The sequence below is a fragment of the Bombina bombina genome, chromosome 7 (genome assembly GCF_027579735.1).
Source record: "Bombina bombina isolate aBomBom1 chromosome 7, aBomBom1.pri, whole genome shotgun sequence".
Lineage (NCBI taxonomy): Eukaryota > Metazoa > Chordata > Amphibia > Anura > Bombinatoridae > Bombina > Bombina bombina.
Genome location: NC_069505.1, coordinates 161671243 through 161684448, shown reverse-complemented (window position 1 = coordinate 161684448; position 13206 = coordinate 161671243). Strand labels below are relative to the sequence as shown.

Here is a 13206-nt window from a genome sequence, read left to right as displayed (position 1 = left end):
GACGGAATTATTCCGTCATAAAACAATTGAGCTAAGTGAAAGCTGTGTCCTTAAAGGGTTAAGAACATTGATCATTGGGTATATTTAGATATGCAATAGCAGCATCTGAGATGAATTTGATGTCTAATGTAGTCTGACATTAAACATATGTTGAATACAGATATGTTTACAGAATCCCCTTGATTCAATCAAGCATTTTCTGGTGTAATGACTGCTCTATTATTCACATTTTAAAGTTGATTAATGTTAAAATTCTAGACAGATGTGATTTAGTGATATCCAAAATGTGTTTAATAATATATATCTATATCATTCATAGAGAGAGTTGGTGTGGGGAGCCCACAGGAATCCAGCAGTGACATAGAGCCGCCTTTGCGGGCTCCTGGTAAGTCCATTGACTCATTTATATGTAATTGAAGGTGTATTGCTAATCAATATTATGATCATGATTCCGATGAAGCATAACATTATAAAAAATCATAGAATTTATCTTCTGATTATATATTTATTTTTTATATTGAGCGATTAATAATTTCTACTTTATTATTCTACACATTTGTTATTCATAAGATGTCTAACATATGTTTTTTTCATTTTTTAATTTTTTTAACAACAGTCATCAAGTGATACACACATGAGAAATCTTAAATGTTCTATGTACTATGCTTTTATGAATTTAACATTAAGACAAACAATACATTAAGATTCTGATTTATTGACAATAACAAATCTATTGTCATTTGTATGCTCCATCAAAATGATGTAAATCATAACTTTGTGTGTGTATATCTTTAATGCAACATTGATGTGCGTATTTGAGCAACAGTAACATATGTTATAATATCTGATCTTAAGGTGTACACAACATGTTATGTTTTACAGAGATTGATGTCACATGTGGGATGGAGGAGGAAGAGGCTGCCTTGGAGTCTGATGGTATGTGAAATATATCTATCATGTTTCCAACATGTTTCTTTTTTTGAAATCATTTTATTGAAGACATTCAAAGTCTACAGCTTTTTCCCTTTAAAAAGGAATATTATTTGTCTGTTCAAATACACTACTGCCCCCTTTCTATATCAGGCAGCATGAAAATCTGCTTGTATATATTTTTTTAAGAATATATAATTCCTGCCATCATTATGTCACATGCATATTCCATGCCAAAACACAATAATAAGTTTCACATTGTACAGACAGTCATTGAGATTCATCTGAGTGCCTATATAGATACCATATCCTCATTTCAGAATAGTTTACAGATTCAAACACACTTCGAGGTATATTGAAAACATAATCAATTTTAAATGCGTTGATTTGATGTCAGGATGTATGAGATGTTAATATATTTATTTTACATTTTCAGATGGATCCACCACTTCTGGTCATCTGGATTCCGCCCCTGCCCAGTCACAGACCCCTCCCCGTGCACACACCCCTGACCATGGCCACACCTCTGCACACACCCAGAGCCCTTCCCATCACCAAACCCATGACCATGCCCCGACCACTGCCAGCCCTTCCCATATTTCATATCCTGTCCCTCCCAAAAAACGCCCATACACCCCCCTTCGCCGCTCTCCCCGTATTCTGGCCCGTACAGCTGCCCAGATCCAAACTCCCCACTCCCCAGCTGTACGGCCTACCCTGGAGCAGCAGCTCACCACTCCCCAAGCCATTCCCATCCCTCCCCGAGCCAATCCCATCCCTTCCCCCTGTTTAAACCTTCATTGTCCTGGGTGTCAGATTGTCCTTCCCAGGCACAGCTGTAAGTATCATTCTAAATACACTTTATAAGATACTTAAAGGTACAGTGAAGTTAAATTGGTTAAATTGTGATTCAAATCCAGCATGCAATGTTAAGCCAATGTATCATAGAATACTCTTATGAATTATTCGTCATTCTCTTGATATATTTATTGAAAACAACTTATTCCTATAATTAGTTTAAACAATAAAATAAATGTGGCCATCATTTCTTTATTGTTGGATGAATGTATCCATCAACCAGCATGCACAAACAAGGTTCATCAACAAATATTGGCTTCCATAAAAACCAACATTCTTGCATTCAAAATATAGCTTGACAATTAAAACATATAATGAATATGTGTAATTTCTAAAGATTTGTCATGTCATGCTCTATCTGAATCAGTCCATTAAATATTTAGGTTCAGTGTCCCTTTAATTGGATATCACTACATATACCAAACACCACTACTTGGATCCAAAATTTTATGTCCAAATGTGGATACATTATCTCTTGTCTAACCCAGTGGGAATGTAATTTCTTCTGGTTGCTATGTTTACACAGCTTGTCCTCAATGCCAAAATGTTTAAGGATAGGTGTGCCTACCACAGTCTAAATTGAATTTTTAAATTGCTGATGTAAGTACAATGTAAATCCTTTAACAAGATTTGATACACTCAAGCTGTATAAGTGGATCATCTAAAACCAATTAAAGGGTTCAACATGTTTGAGTAACATGAGCCTTTAATGATTTCTGTCTGTCTGAATAACCTAATTCATGTGTAAAGAATATATGAAAAATAATTGATGTAAATAATTATTTGTCTTTATGATGACAATGTATGTATTAAAATCTTTTATTCTGTTGTGTAATTATCCTTAATATTAATTTTTATTTTATTTTAGGCTGTGACTCAGCATGGCTCATGCTAGAAGGGATAGCAAGAGTAGAGCAGGCCGTGTTGAGGAACGCAGCTGTCCTGAGAGGGATGAACGACACCATGCAGGCCCAGCTCCGGGTTCAGGACTTGACTCTGCGTGAAATTATGCAATTACGTTCAAGGCCTGAATCTGGAGCTGGACATGCACAGGACAATGAAGAGGATGACCAGTAAGTGGAGGATCTGGATATGCTCCATGGTGGCAGATAATAATCCTCCGTCCGCATGTTGAATTTGTATTTATATTGTTGCCCTTTGGCCTTTTTATCAGTTTTTTGTTGTGCCTGTTGCACTCTTTTACCTTGTCATGTGTCTCCAATGAGGCTATGCTGGCCCTTGGCAACTCTCTTCATGGACTGTGATGCACTGTGTTACCTTGTCATGTGTCTCCAATGAGGCTATGCTGGCCCTTGGCAACTCTCTTCATGGACTGTGATGCACTGTGTTACCTTGCCATGTGTCTCCAATGGGGCTATGCTGGCCCTTGGCAACTCTCTTCATGGACTGTGATGCACTGTGTTACCTTGCCATGTGTCTCCAATGGGGCTATGCTGGCCCTTGGCAACTCTCTTCATGGACTGTGATGCACTGTGTTACCTTGCCATGTGTCTCCAATGGGGCTATGCTGGCCCTTGGCAACTCTCTTCATGGACTGTGATGCACTGTGTTACCTTGTCATGTGTCTCCAATGGGGCTATGCTGGCCCTTGGCAACTCTCTTCATGGACTGTGATGCACTGTGTTACCTTGTCATGTGTCTCCAATGGGGCTATGCTGGCCCTTGGCAACTCTCTTCATGGACTGTGATGCACTGTGTTACCTTGTCATGTGTCTCCAATGGGGCTATGCTGGCCCTTGGCAACTCTCTTCATGGACTGTGATGCACTGTGTTACCTTGTCATGTGTCTCCAATGAGGCTATGCTGGCCCTTGGCAACTCTCTTCATGGACTGTGATGCACTGTGTTACCTTGTCATGTGTCTCCAATGAGGCTATGCTGGCCCTTGGCAACTCTCTTCATGGACTGTGATGCACTGTGTTACCTTGTCATGTGTCTCCAATGGGGCTATGCTGGCCCTTGGCAACTCTCTTCATGGACTGTGATGCACTGTGTTACCTTGTCATGTGTCTCCAATGGGGCTATGCTGGCCCTTGGCAACTCTCTTCATGGACTGTGATGCACTGTGTTACCTTGTCATGTGTCTCCAATGAGGCTATGCTGGCCCTTGGCAACTCTCTTCATGGACTGTGATGCACTGTGTTACCTTGTCATGTGTCTCCAATGAGGCTATGCTGGCCCTTGGCAACTCTCTTCATGGACTGTGATGCACTGTGTTACCTTGTCATATGGCTCATATATTCCTTATTTTTAAAAGATTATTTATAAACGTTGTGTATGTTTTCTTACATACTAATAAAATAAATTTTATTTCACAAATCTTTGTCCTCATTCTTCCTGTTATTTTTTGCAAGCTCTAGTTTATGTTGTTTATCCTTAAAGGGACCTAACAAATCTATTTGTTATAATGAAATCATATATGTAAGACAATAGTAAATGACTTTAAGATTAACATCTCCAATGTAATCTTATTATTTGTGTTTATATTATTTTCTCTTAGCTCTATCATTGCCTGATTATGATTAGCAGAGTAATTTCTTTATATATGTATATATATTTTTGTATTTGTGTATATATGTATATTTAAATGTTCATATCCATGTGTGTATTTATAAACTCTGCATGAATTGATGCACCTTTACAAAATGATCTGAGTATTGATACAATGATATAATCCCTGTAAAGTGTTCATTTTATTTAAATAGTATTGACTATGTGTATGCTCTTTTTAAAAACAAAATAATGTCCCTTTAAGTGATGTTGATCACTATTGTAAATGAATGTATTTCCATTTGTAAAGCGTTTTTGTCCTTTTTACAAGAACAAGGACATATAATTTTATTAATAAACAATCTTATTGTAATGTTGACAGCACCTGTATTTCATTTTCAAATCTATATTATTGTCAAAGTGTAACCAAATCAATCTCTGTGTGTAATACAAATAATGTAGATGATGAATATTAGTTAACTAATATGTTAACAAAATACATCTCCTCCCATATATGGCTATAGGTAGGCTGACCATAATTAAACTTGAATAAATGACACGTTTAATCAATACATGTATAACTATTGTTATTCAACAACAATCCAAACATATCTTAAAACATCAATGGCATATGTATTTCTCATGTGTATCTTTTAAATGTTAAAGATATACACCATAGCTATAGTTCAAGGGACAGTCAAGTCCGAAAAGATGATTCATGATTTGGTGACATTCCTAGATAGCAATCTACACACATACTAGTTCATAAAATATAAATACGTTTCTTAATGATATGCCAAGATGTCACTGAGTCCTTGTATTGTCTGCGGTTTTTCAGCGATCTCGGATGCGCCATTTTGCTTAAGACGTCACCTGCCAGGCTGTCCAATGATTCCTTGTATTGACTGACGTTCTTACGTGATCAGGAATATGCCTTTTATTGGATTGCGTTTTGACGCGATCAAGGATGCGCCTTTTTTTTTTGGGCGTTCTTACGTGATCAATAATGTGCCTTTCATTGGATGGCGTTCTTACGTGATCAAGGAAGCGCCATGTTAAGACGGCACATGTAAAGTTAAAAAAACGTGTGATTGGATTGCGTAGTCCCGCAATATTTGTGCACGTTAAAAACGTTTGTGACTGCATGCAATTTTAAAAAGCTTGCGAATATGTATTATTTGCATCATGTTACATTGTTGACCCGTAGCTGATAAAGACCAACACATTCTCTTTTGCTGGATGTCTGGTTGAATCAACGAACGAAAGCAAAATGTTTTCATGCATAGGATATTTCTAGGCAAGTGCAAATCTCTACAGTCCATGTTTAATATGTTTGTCAACAATGTTCCTTTTTCTTAAAAATTAATGTTGTGTTTAATGTTGAACATATCTAATTAATAAATATGCGCTATTGTGTTTGAATAAAGTAATCAATATGCATTTATCATATGCTAAATATATGATGCCGACTTCTTCTAAATGTAATTTCGTTGTATATTTTATGAAAGGTTCATTAGACACTCACATTATAATTAAAAATATTTGATTTTGTCTATAGTTAGATAGTCCATTGTTTAACCAATAGGTTTATTTTGTCTTGTGTTGTAAGAAAATGTAAGTTATTTTCTTACTCCTCGCAAAGCCAATGAGTTTCATGTGAGTACCATCTCCAGCTTTGTCCAGTTTGTGTAAAGGTTCTTTTCATATGTTAATGATGGGGTATTGTGTTTTACGGTTGTAATGGTGGTTCATCTATATTTAAAATATAGCTAACCCTATTTTATTTGCAAGTGTTTGAAGCTTTTTAATATTGCTATCAGTATATGTTAATCTTGTTGTTTGTAGTAGTGTCTATTACATACAGTTATGTAAAAAATATAGGATACTGTCCCTTGAATGCAAATGTTGTTTTTTTGTATCATGTATGAGATCCACATAGTTTAATCTTCAAATATATTTTTGTTAGCATATTTCACCCCCCCACTCCTAAAAGGAATTTAAACCATATTCATTGTTAAAATAAAAATAGTTACAATAAAATATTAACACAATAATGTCTCTTAAAGAAAATAGACTTTATTTAACACGTCAATATAAATGTGATTTTCAAATTTTTTTTTGGAAAAAGTACATGTAGATATAGCAACAAGCTTAAAATGTGTTAGCATATGTAATGTTGTTAAAGGGACAGTTTCGAAAAAAATTTTTTTTACATTATTCGAAAAGTAAATTCTGTAATAACAAGGATATCAAATGTTTCTCAACAATTGAACATTTGTCTGGGTTTATTTAAATTTGCTATCTAAACCTATGAGGTTGGTGTGCTCATTTCTTAAATCTTGAAGAGTGCTTGTAATCATTATACAATTTGAGCACTAGAGGGCATTTGGATAGCATTTGTATATGTAAAACCTTGTGCTCATACAGCATATTATTGACCATGTATTGATCATTGATATCTAAAATGTTGTTATGTCAGAACAACAAATAAGTGGTCATTTTTCATAGTCATAGATACAAGGGTAAGCACATAAGTCACACATGTATTTCTCCATGTTTTGTTGTTTCAAACTTTATAATGCGTAATACAGTGTTTTCTTTGTAATCAATAATTTTCTGACTGTCCCTTTAAGCTGTGTTATTGGCATTCAAACAGTAATATGCCATCATGGATAATTGTTATGGTAATTTAGTTAGCGATTCGGGAAACAGTTTGGACATCACATCACAGAAACCAATCAATATCATGAACAAGGATAGGTATGTGATGATGTGGTTTTCACACACTTATAACCCACACTCTGCAAAGAATCTTCCTCCATGGACCCGGTCCCATAGAAGTCGATTATATACAGAGTGTGGTCCACAAGTGTATGAAAACCACATCATCACATACCTATCCATTACCCAAAAAAAATAATTTAAGATGGAAAAAAATACTTACTTCCTCTTCCTTCCCCTCTTCCCACGGGGCTGAGGCTCTGGGAGAGGCAACTGCCGACTCCGAAGAGTCCTCCTTGGAGCTGTTGTGGGAGGAGTGGAAGGAAGAGTACTGGGACGACCAAGGTGAGGAGTAGATGGCTGAGGAGGAGGAGGAGAAGATGGATGAGGAGGAGAAGATGGCTGAGGAGGAGGAGGAGTAGATGGCTGAGGAGGAGGAGGAGTAGATGGCTGAGGAGGATGATGAGATGGGCCGGCAGGAGGAGATGGCCCAGCAGCAAGAGGCCCAGCAACAAGAGGCCCAGCAACAGGAGGTAGACCAGCATGCGCCTCCCGGAAAAATGTGAACATTTCCTGATGAAGATTGAACATTCTTGTTTGTCCTTCTTGTATTGTATTCAGTATACTGATTATTTCAGTTTGGCCTTGAATTATTTGATTCTGCCCATCAAGTATTCTGCGCCGTCCTTCTATGTTTTCTATCCGGGAGGTACGCATCTGGTCTATGTACTCCAGTAGAACCCGCACCTCCGCTATTTCTTCTTGTTGTGCCTGTTGAACCCGTGCACGGCGGGGTGCCCGTGCACGGCGGAGTGCGGGTCTTTGAGGGACCTCGGGTTCCGCGGGTTCAGCGGGATCCTCCTGTGCTTCCGGGGCCTCTTGATCATCTCCCGTGCGCTGTTCGTCACGGGGGGCCTCTTCCCTCCGAAGTGGGAATTCCTCACCACCACTCTCATCCCGGGGAGATGCAGGAGGCTGTGCTGCCTCGTCCCCAGACTCTGTATATTAAAAAAAAAAGAAAAAAAGAAATGTATATATTAGCATATTTGCAAATAAAGTTTTAAATGACTTAGCTTACGATACAATTACAAATGCAGAATCATTAATCCACTTTGAAATCTAACAAACAATCAATTCTATTTCCGCTTTTTCTAAACAGTGTTTGTGATATCTGGTCAATGTGAATGTTTTTGCGTTTGTTTTCAGTCTGTTTAAATGCACACCTAACCTATAGCCTAGATACTGATGTAACCGCTAAGTAATAGAATGCGTGTAAACAGCGTAATAGCATTAATCTGATCCTTAACACATGAAACCCAATGTTTTATCTTTCATGATTTATAAGCATACATTTAGTATAAACTTTCGAATGTACTTTTGTTATCTAATTAGCTTCATTCTCTGGATATTCTTTGATGAAAAGCATATCTAAATATGTTTATAAGATTCTGATTGTTAGCTGAATATAGCTGCCTCCTGTGATTGTTTCACCGTGTGCATGGCTATTTCTTCATTAAAATATATCTCAAGAATGATTCAAATTATGTAATATAAGTACATTTGAATGTTTTGTCAAATTGTATTCGCTACCTCAATCATGAAAGTAAATGTTTGCGTATAGTGTCCATTGAAATACATTCGTATGTGAAATTATTGTTCAATGAGCTTACCGTCAGATGAGAGTGGCAGGTTCCCGGTATCGATTCCTCCGATACCGACTACTTCCACCTCGGAGATGCTGGGCCGCAACATTTCCTCCCATCTGCAGTACTCCATTTCAAGGGCAGGGCCGCCACCGGTCCCTGCAGCATGTCGGGCCTCCAGGCTTAACTTTTTTTTAAGTTCAAGTTTACAGTCCCGGTACCGATGTTTGATGGAATCCATATCCCGGTTCCGGCCACCCACTGCATTGACTGCATTCCGAATCTCGTTCCAGAGCCTCCTCCTGTCAGTCGGGGTAGTCTTCTGGTGCTGCAGCATCCTATACCTGGCCATATAGGCCTCTACGAGGGCCTCCTTCTCCTCCATCGTAAACCTCGCCTCCCTAGTCGCCTTGGCCTTCCCCTGTGACGATGCCCTCTGTTTCCCGGACTGTGAAGCCCTACTCTGACCGCCACTGGGCCCAGCCACTTGGTCATCTTGAACCAAGTGGCTGGGTCCACCCACCGCTTCCACCCCCGCTTCCTGCCCCCCTTCCTGCCCCCCTTCCTGCCCTGTTCCTCTCCCCCTCCCTCTACTCCCCCCTCTACCTGTCCCCTGCCTGGCCTCCATCTCCTCCCTAAACTAAACCCCAAATAATCAAAAAAAAGTGAGTGTGATGAAATGAAAGGGGGTCAAAATAAAGAACTAAAAAGACAAAAAAGGTGCTTAAAGTGTGAGGGATGTAAAAAAAAAAGAGGGTAAGGAGTATTTAAATAAACGAAAAGAATAAGACTAAAAGGAGGATATGTAAACTAAATGTAACTAGGGGATGGGTATGGGATGGGTATGGGGTATGGGATAAGAGTAAATGGGATGAAAGGGAATGGGACTACAAGGAATGGGGTATGGAGTGTAGTATGAGGGGGTAGGGGGTATGGAGTGTATGTAGTGTTATTGATAAGTGTATGTATGTATTGAATGTGTTTGCGTGTAAATGTGTTAAGTGTACAGATAAATCACTCGCTCGCTAACTAACACTACTTCTAATTCTCAATAACAAACACTCCCACTAACGCTCACTAACTACCACTAACTGACGCTCACACTAACAACTATCACTAATAACTCCCACTAACTCACTCACGCTCCCACTAACAGACTCTCTCCCACTCCCGCTAACTCCCACTAACTCACTCACTCTCTCACGCTAACACTACCAACTGACTATCTCACGCTAACACTACCAACTGACTCTCTCACGCTAACACTACCAACTGACTATCTCACGCTAACACACTCTCAAAAATTCGCAAAATCTCTATTCTTAAATCTCCAAAGACCCACCAGCAACACAGTCAAAGAAGCCCTGCTTGTGTGGTGCTTATATACCCTGTGTAAATGTTTAATGATGTCCCAATTTCCATTGTAATTAGTGTTCAGGTGTGCTTTATTAGCAATTAATATTATTGCAATGTGTATTAGGTGTGTTAATTTGCGCATGCTCATTTTGAGTTGGTATTTGTGGAATGTGTAGAATGCGATGATGTCATAGTGGTCGTTTTCTCTAACATTGTCCAATAGTATTCTTTTTAAATGTGAATTTGCGATGGTGTGTTCTTCGTGAAGTGTTGTATATGTATGTTTTTCATAATATATAATGATATTGAATGCGATTTTTTTTTTAGTGTATGTATATATTTTTTATTCCTTGTTGTTATTGTGCGATTTTCCGCATCTTAAAGTATATGCGTATTCCCCGTATAAATAGTATTAAAACTTCCCCCGCTTGTGAATGTGTAATGCTTGTGTGCTTTGTTGATTGATTGATGTTGTGACATTTGCGGCGTGTTATTGTTGTGCATGATGTGGTATGCGTCATATGACCGAGCTGTGCGTATTCTCGCGAGATCGAGTGTTAGGTAAAAAAAGCTATTTTTTGCCTTTCCCATTGATCTCTATGGGAGACTGTCTAACGCGGGCAGGATTACGCGTGTGACATACACGCGTTAGGAGCATCGTTAGATGGTCTTATATTAACTCTAAATACCGGAGTCAAACAATGACGTGCGTTAGACATAAAACACGCGTGGCGTTAACAGCCCATCTACCGCCGAACTCTAAATCTAGCCGTAAGTTTGGCTTTTTATGATCATCGGGTTAGCGTGAGAGCAGAAACAGTTTACTTTCAACTCATAATACAAGCACAACCCGATGAGCGCAAAAAGTTTACTTTTAGTGCAGTTACTGCTCGAGTGGAAGCATTAAATAACGCTCCGCTCATAATCTTGCCCTATATACATTTCTTTCCCCAGCTACCTCATTTTCTAAAAACTGAACATTACTACAAGTCTGCACATCATTACGTGTTTGGGACACAACACTATGCTATTGCTATAGATATGGCCAGTATAGATGACAAAAAGGGGCACACATGTAGTTCAACTGCTATTGTAAAATAGTGGATGACAATATTGCGGACACATTATTTATGAACTAGTAAAATAGATATTTCCTTGTACCCAGTCTCTCACACAACAGTGAATCGCAATAATGTCGTCCCCTAATTTGCCATGGCACTTGGACTGTGCTTTTGTGATATGTCTTCTGTCAATCCCAGAGTGAACACTGCTTTGCTTAGAGCCTGACAAACAAAATTAAAACAGAGAGAGTGGGCTGGTATGTGTTATACTACAGGTAACTTTTTTAGGGGGTATAAAAATGGGTTAAAATAATTATATTATTCATAACAGCAGTATGTTACATATATTAGTGCCACATTGTCTCACATCATTGTGAGATGAAAAAACAGTGTTTACACTCCCTTTAACTTTTTTCACGCAAAAAGTTTTTTTTTTTTTACATACATGATAGAAAATGTTTTAGTTTATTGCACATTAAAAATATTTATTGACCTAGTGTTAGACTTCTGGTTAATTTTTTAAATGTGCCCCAATTGCCCCCCAAAAAACGTGAGGTCCCTATTTAGAAAACAAAAATGTAGCTTGAAGGATTACTTTCTGTTATAATTTTTAAGCTAAACAACTAACATATTAAAGTTAATAAACATTAATTAAAACCTACTGACCTATATTTTCTCCAAAACAAAGTTTCATAACGTTCTAAAAGTTATATCTTTTATTCGCCGATGATGTCACGTTATCCTGCCCACTATTTTCAGCACTGCGTGTTCAAAATACTTAAACCAATAACTTTGTGTTTAAAGCGCCATTTTGAAACCTAGGTATTGTAAACGGATTGGTACAGAGCAAAGGATACCCACGGAGTGGGTTTGGAATACAATTAAATTTGCAGACAAGATTTCTGATATACGGTAGAGATATGTTAATGAAATGCTATTGATAAAAAGCGTATTTGGGGTAGTTAGTTAGTAACAGGCATAGAAAATATTTACTTACAGTGGCCCTTTAAGTTGGCAGGTATGGGATGTTAGAAGAAAAAAAAACATTACATTGCGGTATATGGGAACTGTGTGTTCCTGTAAATAAATATGTATATGCTTATATACATATATATTTATGTGTTAATATGTGTATATATATATATATATATATATATATATATTTATATACACATTAACATATAAATATATATGTATATATTCATTTATACATTTATATTTGCTGCCCGACTTACTCTCTTTGCTGCGCTAGTTTTCATGCCATGTCTGACGTCATGAGAACAAGGCTCCTATTAGAGCCTATGGAAGTGTGCAAGGTCGCGTTTGCATTGCACCTCACTTGTAATACCAGTGGATGTTTGCTTGCGCTGGTGTTACTAAGTTGAGTGCAAATATTACTTTTGCGGAAGAGATATTTTGTGCTCAAATTGTAATCTAGCCCATATTGTGATGTGTAATATTTTACAACATTAGTGGTATTTGTACTGCACAAAGGATTCTTGGCATTCTTGTGACTAATATTAAGTGTGATACAAAATAGTCAGAGTGAGTCTCAGCACCTGATAGGTTAAAAACCGACTTGGATATAGTCATATATGTTGTATATGTTACTGTACTTAGGTGGCTTATGGTTCAGGGGTGTGCTTTAAAATGTGCACCAACCTCTCTTGTATAAAGACAGTCTGTCACCAATTCCCTTACATTTACAATATGTTGAAAAATACAGACAGTTTCACTATATGCGCCTGAGGCTTACCGGTTCGCAAAATGATTACTGAGCAATGTGCACACTAGCTATGATTACGGCTCATGCCGAAATGCGTTAGTTGGGTCTGCCATATACCCTCCCAATCTTGGCACACATGCTGAATTGTTTTTAATGTTGTGAAAATGTTTTAAATAAAGCTGAAAACTTTAAAATACGGACCAAGCCTTGTGCTCCTGTTTGTTAACTCACCTAATATTAAAGGGACATGCCACCCACATTTTTTCTTTTATGATTTTGAAAGAGAATGCAATGTTAAACATCTTTCTAATTTACTTATATTATCTAATTTGTTTTATTCTCTTGATAGTCTTTGATGAAAAGCATATCTAGATATGCTCACTAGCTGCTGATTGGTTGCT

The 13206-nt window shown here is 37.8% G+C and overlaps 1 long non-coding RNA gene across 1 annotated transcript; it reads left to right on the top strand.

Moving 5' to 3' along the window:
• Positions 1 to 331: 331 nt before the first annotated feature.
• LOC128635804 (uncharacterized) lies at positions 332 to 1552 on the top strand. The gene is made up of 3 exons (XR_008398592.1): positions 332 to 385; positions 883 to 936; positions 1367 to 1552. It is a non-coding gene; the product is annotated as an uncharacterized LOC128635804 (long non-coding RNA).
• The last annotated feature ends 11654 nt before the right edge of the window (positions 1553 to 13206 follow it).